Raw genomic sequence first — 5,757 nt, 5'->3', positions numbered from 1 at the left:
ACTGAACTAAGGCAGTTTTTGCTGTACACAGGTCATATTGGATCACTCTCTTATCGATGATTTCAATCGACAGGTAACGGCTCATGGGAACGGCAGGAGGCGTTCCTAGGGGGAGGGGTACTGTCACGGTTCGCAGGTTTGTGGATTCCTGTTCTGTTGTTTTGTGTGTGTGTGTGTGTCTTGGCTGTCACGTGTGTTGCTGGGCAACTCACGAGTGCTGATTAGTGATCAGCTGCAGCTGTGGCTCGTCAGCGCTGCTATTTAGTGTCTTTGTGTTTGTTCGTTCATTGTCGGATTGTTCTGTTGGCTCACGCTGTGTTCCTCGCTCGGTTCGGAGTGGATGTTTATTTCGTCTTGGAGTTCCTGCTTCTGTTCAGAGTGGATGTTTATCTGTCGTTGGATTGCGTTTAGAGATCTGCCCATTGTAGTCCCTGTGCTGCCAAGGACCAGCTGCACCACGACTTTCCTGACCATTCACATTGTACATTCTCTTTGAGAGTTTTGTTCTAAATAAAGGAATTGTTCACTTGCAATTGAATCTCGAGTTATCTGTCCTGACTGTAACAATCCTATGTTGTATTAATGAATGAACTAATTAAACTGCTCGAATTATGTTTCTAAATAAATAAAAATATAAGGAATTGTGTATGGCATAAGTTGACCTTGATTAGTTGCACTAAGGAACTGGAATTAACTGCTTCTTTTTAGCAAGTCAATTTATTATTCAATAAGCGCCGCATTTCGTCGCTCTGTTTTTCAATAAGCAGTCACTGACCCCTTTTCATCAGCGAGATATGGTTGTGGTTTACAACACTCTCAACCTCCTGATACTGCTCAGGGCGGTTGGGTAGACCCGCCTCCTCCTCCCCCTTTCAATGCGGTGTTTCAACTAGGTCCGCTAACGTACACGTCACAATTGGGCCGGCTTTGCCGCCGCCTAACCAATCCATAATGGTTGACCTCAGAGAGAGACCGGTGGTCTTACGCTTGTGTTTAATGCAAATTACTTGAATGCTTATGCAACTTCACTGTCACATGACACAGTATTTGCAAATATGTTTATGACTGTCCGCTCTGCCAATGCTGGATGTCCTTCATAGTAACACGCCGTGATCTGACAAATCCCTGATCCCTGAAATGAGGGAACGAGATGTCGCGATCATGCCGTGTTACTCGTACTCAGGATTTTTCATCACTTAATTATTCAGTCGAAAGATTCTGACAAAATGGCGCCTAGCGTCGCTTTATATAGAGGGGCAGTGTTACCTCACATTCGCGCACTTGAACGCCATTGGCTACTGCAGTGCAATAGCGCGATTCAATCAGGCTTCAGTATTTCTAGGAGAAAGGTGTTTCCCCCAATGCGTCAGCATCTGACACGACGTCTCGTTCCGAGGTTACACCAGTAACCAAAGACGTCAATGCAGCAATACCAGTTATAAAATCTGTGTGCAGAAATTTTTCACCCTCACACACAATTCCTAATTGTGTGGATTCCTATTCAAATGACTGGATTTCACACTTGAAAACAGAATGGCAAATGTTAAAAAGAGTTACTTTTTAAAAAAGCTCAATCTGTTACTTGTCTCCACTTTTGGCGTCTCCTCTGAGGTTTCCTCTGGATCCTCTTCAGAGTCGCTGTACAGCTCAGTGAGCAGCTTGAGAGTGGAATTGGGTCTGTCTGTTGTTTTACAGGGCACCGGGCTCACATTTGTCCCCTTGTTTCTGGAAGACCTGCCCCTATAGTCCTCTAAAACATCTGCAAAGAGAAATCAGCAAAAAAAAAAAAAAAAAACTTTTAGGCCAACACTCATGCTCACTAGCATAATTTATGCTCTATTGCCCAACCAAGGTGAATTACATACCTGCATGGTCCCGTGATAAAATAATAGTACGTATCCCAGGGTAGTGCACTGTTTTGTGCACGTCTCTGGGGCCAACATCAGGCAAGGATGTGTCCAACAGAGCCACCACAGCCCAAAGAACATCCTCATTCCTTATCTGCCAGATCAAGAGAATCTCTGAGCACACATGCTCGCACAAACATATGCATGTAAATGTCAACACCACACACACAAAAATGAAAACATCTGCCTCAGGTTATGTAGAAAAGAGCAATGGACAATTCAGTGCAAAAGGACGACTGCAGCATGACGCCCACCCCCCACACCAGTGTTTGCAAAGCTCTAGCTGTGCAGCAGTGGAGAAAAATCCATTCAATTAAGACTGGGAGTTCCTTGACAACACGATGGGAAGCTGAAATGTGATCTATATTCCTGATCGTGCTGTCTCTGTAATTTCATATTTTGTGGAGTGAGAGCTATAAAAGGGAGTTAAAGCTGCAGTAGGTAACTTTTGTAAAAATGTATTTTTTACATATTTGTTAAACCTGTCATTATGTTCTGACAGTAGAATATGAGACAGATAATCTGTGAAAAAAATCAAGCTCCTCTGGCTCCTCCCAGTGGTCCTATTGCCATTTGCAGAAATACACCGCTCCCGGTAAGAACCAACCAATCAGAGTCAGGAGGAGTGTCTTAGCAGTGTCAATCAAGCTCGTGTGCGCGCTGATCACACTCCTGTCATGCACAGCCATAGTGCACAGCGCGTACAGGCGTTCAAATTCAAGATTACCGGTGTGCCGCAGCTTTGCTTATGGAGGACAAACAATCCAGTTTCGTACGTATAATACCCCATAAAGTGCGTATCATATGCACGCGAAAAACTCATTTTGCCGTATATATTCTACAAGATTACAAACTCGTACTATTGATACGCATTTTCGTGTGATCGGGCTCTATTATGTCATGATATGCAGTTTTAAGATTTTTTCAGGCGAGAATGTGCTGGTTTAAAGCTCAAATTTGTGGTTAATTGATAAAGATAGCGCCTTTCTGAAAATTTTAAAAGTTTTGAGATCCAGGCGATCACCGGACTCTCAGCGCTCATGTAACCAGCCGAGAGCAGCCTTACCTCGGCTAATCCTTCTGACGTTTGCCGCTGGCTCCGTTTTGGCTGAGGGCAAACGTGACGTTTCATAAATTTATATATGGCTATTTAACTTTTGTATCATACTAAAGCGCTGATTTTGTACGCTTGACTGAATTGTTTGCTTTATTTATTATTGTATATTTTTATACATTTTATAATGGCTATTATTGAACATTAAAACTGACATTTAACAAAAAGAGAAGGTTGTGTTTTATGTTAAAGCCTATTTCATTTCATTACAGTGAAGATAATCATAGTATGCACAAATAGTATTACATTTAATATTTTTTAAATGTAAACGAAAAGAGGCAGGGTTGTTTAATATTTCGTTTTGTTATAAATATAAGCAGACATTGCAGATAATTAATCACTCGTTGCCTGAGGCTATTAATATGTTTTTGTTTGTTTCTTTAAATAAAACGAAAAGAGGCAGAGTGGTTTAATAACAAATTTTGTTTTATTCTTGGCTAAAATATACATACAGAGATAACCGGAGAAGCCAGCGCGAGCTGAGTGACGTTATCAAGTACGCTGCTGTTCCATTTGCAGAATCACTGGACTTGTGTTCTCCCGTCCACGGGAGTTCGTTCTCTGGAGTCGAACTTGCCAAGTCCTAACTACCAAGGACGCAAGTCCGAACTTAGTGAACTTGGTTTTGAGAAACGCCTAGTGTCAAAACTCTAGCCGCATAACATACAGATAAAATGTCACGCACTGTGGAAAGCAACTATTGAAACCTACTAATTCACTGGCTTGTCATGTTGCTGAAATAATGTACTAGCAAACCTTATTTAGCATTACATATCGATAGAATAATTACTTGCATACTGTAACGTTAGTTACCGTTATATTATCTTACTAGCTATTTATTACTTATAGAAATAGTGCATATAGCCTACGTCATATAGTAACATTACATGTATTGCAAAATACGTAATGTTTTGAGGACCAGGTTTGTAGTCAAAGTATGGGCAGGCCATAGTCAATGTAAATCATATTGTTGATGTTTCATCCGTATCAGTGAATGTGCAAGCAGGACCGATGACCGCCGTCATTGGTCCTGCTTGCTTACTAGCCTGCGCGTTCACGGCAGGCTCCGTTGTGATGGGGGAGGAGCTGTGGAGGGAGGGCTGTAGTTGTGCTTGTTAAAATTTTCAGGTTAAGTCAACGTTTTCTAAAAACTCCTTACTGCAGCTTTAATATGCAGAAAGGAAGTGGAATACAGTAGTGTTGTCACGATACTAAAATTTTGACTTCGATACGATACCCAACTTAAATATCACGATACCGATACTTAAACTATACTATGGCAAAAACCTAAAACAGCAGGAAAAGTAAATAAATAACATATGTGCAGGCTGATAATTCTGGATTTGAGTTTCATTGCCATGAAGTTAGAGTTAGATTTAATATAATTTTCTAATGTTTATTATTTTCATGCTCAATAAAATTGTAAATTTTATTGAAATTTAAGCTGTTATGCTTTTTTTTTATACATGTAGGTGTTTTTGACCGTAAGATTATTGTAAATAATTAGAGAAATGTTATTAAAGCATAAATTGGTGTATAATAACTGTATATACCCTTCACATATTTATGTATTTTTAAATTAATTTTATTTTTGCAACCAGATATCACTTATTAAACTTAGACTCAATAATACACCTCTTTGCGGAGTTCTGCTTGCACGAGTAAAATAAATAAATAACTCTCATTTAATGTTTGAGAGCATAAACATAATGCTGGTATCACACTAACCTGTCGCTCTTTAAATTCTCTGTACAAATCGGGATGTTTGTCGGCAAGATGCTTTTGACTCCCTTCGCTTGCGTTATTTTGTAACATGCAGACGGGCTTTGTGGTGTCCGTGGGCTTGCCCTGGCTGTCGGCAATGTAAGCAAAATAATGCCATATTTCGCTTCGTGCATCTGCTTTCTCAACAATTTGTGGACGGTCTGCAAGAGCACCTGTATTTACAACCATACCTCTCGTTTCGTCACCATAAAAGCCGTTGTGCAGTTGAGAGGAATAAACACGCACTAAATGTGCCTTTGAAGCAGCGCGCTGCACGCACACTGCCCCCTGCTGTCGCACATTAGGAAATACAGCTGGCACTCAAAGTACCGGTACTAATAAAATGAAGAACCGGACCGTTTTTAAAAGCAGGGTATCGCGATACCTTTCTAGTACCGGTATATCGTGCAACACTAGAATACAGCACTCAATAATAAATAAACATCAATGAAGGGAAAGCAAGATAATAAAATAGGCTAAGTGGGATTGAAATGAATTAGCATGTGGGTGGGTGTAAGTGTATGGGCGTGTATGAGGCAATTTTTCACATTTATGTTGTTCCAAATCCAAGTAAGCTGCCTACATAGGAAGCATTTTAAGGTACTCTGATGCAAAGACACTTCCAAAAAAAGTATGCAACTTAATTATGTTGCCTACTAATGTAGCGGAACACTGGATGCACCACAGGATGAACACAGAATGAGGACAAACACCAGTAATGAGGTGTGTGAACTCGCAAATTCAATGTCAGCAGAAGTAATTTGTTCTGGCCCTCTTCCTGTTCGTCGGAGTGATGAGATAGTTAGCAGGTTATCATCACTCAATGGCTGGCTGTCTAAGTGGTGTCCGCAGAATAATATAGGTTTCATAGACAATTGGAAAAGCTTTTGGGGCAGACCTGATCTGTTGAAAAGAGATGGTATTCATCCCTCCCGGGATGGTGCTGCTCTTCTCTCTAGAAATTTGGCAAAT

The 5,757-nt window shown here is 40.7% G+C and overlaps 1 long non-coding RNA gene across 1 annotated transcript; it reads right to left on the bottom strand.

The window, feature by feature from the left end:
* Window positions 1-1,726: 1,726 nt before the first annotated feature.
* Window positions 1,727-2,333, bottom strand: LOC125264885. Its single transcript, XR_007184153.1, has 2 exons — window positions 1,866-2,333; window positions 1,727-1,759 (listed from the first exon to the last, which is right to left on the bottom strand). It is a non-coding gene; the product is annotated as an uncharacterized LOC125264885 (long non-coding RNA).
* Window positions 2,334-5,757: the final 3,424 nt, after the last annotated feature.

The sequence above is a fragment of the Megalobrama amblycephala genome, linkage group LG1 (assembly GCF_018812025.1).
Source record: "Megalobrama amblycephala isolate DHTTF-2021 linkage group LG1, ASM1881202v1, whole genome shotgun sequence".
Taxonomy (NCBI): domain Eukaryota; kingdom Metazoa; phylum Chordata; class Actinopteri; order Cypriniformes; family Xenocyprididae; genus Megalobrama; species Megalobrama amblycephala.
This window is presented reverse-complemented; position numbering and strand designations above follow the sequence as displayed.